Here is an 857-nt window from a genome sequence, read left to right as displayed (position 1 = left end):
TGAAACTAGGGTAAGATAGCAGGAGGTTTAATTTATACCAGGGCTGCTAGTATTATTCAATTTAATCATGAGCTTATTTAACTAAAGCTTTAGTTGCCGATTAAAATTTGCTCCAATTTTGTTAATTACTGAAATTTAAGGGCACGGAGCCACAAAGGCTACACCACCTCCCTTGCTCTGACAAACTTGTGAGAAAGAGATCTAAATATGGATTTTCCTTCTGTTTATTACTAAAATTGTAAAGTCATCAGGCAGACTCAAGTTTTTTAATGTGTTTAGTGCAAGATCTAGGCTTTTTCAGCTGTTTGCAAATAAATAAGTATTGCATATTATCAGATGTTTTTGCATTTCAGGGGGAAACCAATAGGAGTCTTCTTCTAGAACCGGGGTGAGAACCCATTTCAACCAAAATGGCCACGTAATGGTGGAGGGGAGGCCAGAGACAAAAATAGATGGAACAATGAATCCCAATTTTACCTTTCTACAGTAGTCTAGTTTCTAGTTTCTATACCTGCAGGCCCCTCCTCTAGGAAAGCAAGAGATATTATCGAGAACACATTCCTACTAGGCCAAAGCACTCAAGAAGGGTGGCTTGTCTGGAAACCATTGTTTAAGTAAGCATGGTTACCTCAGTTTGGCCATCACATGGAACTGTGGATTGTTTAAGACTGGAAGTGTTCGGCACCAAAGTGAAAGCTTTCAATCTCCTAAATGATGCATATTCTGAAGTGGTTCAATTACTGTTACAGCAGGGAATGACTTTTATGTGTGTCGGTGATCACTGAGTGGTATCCATGCATTTGTGAGCCAACCACTCACCAAACAAATCTTTCTGCCTTCTCCCCTTGTATTCTTCA

This window comes from Podarcis liolepis, assembly GCF_965112155.1.
Source record: "Podarcis liolepis genome assembly, chromosome: 10".
Lineage (NCBI taxonomy): Eukaryota > Metazoa > Chordata > Lepidosauria > Squamata > Lacertidae > Podarcis > Podarcis liolepis.
Note: the sequence above shows the minus strand (reverse complement) of the source record.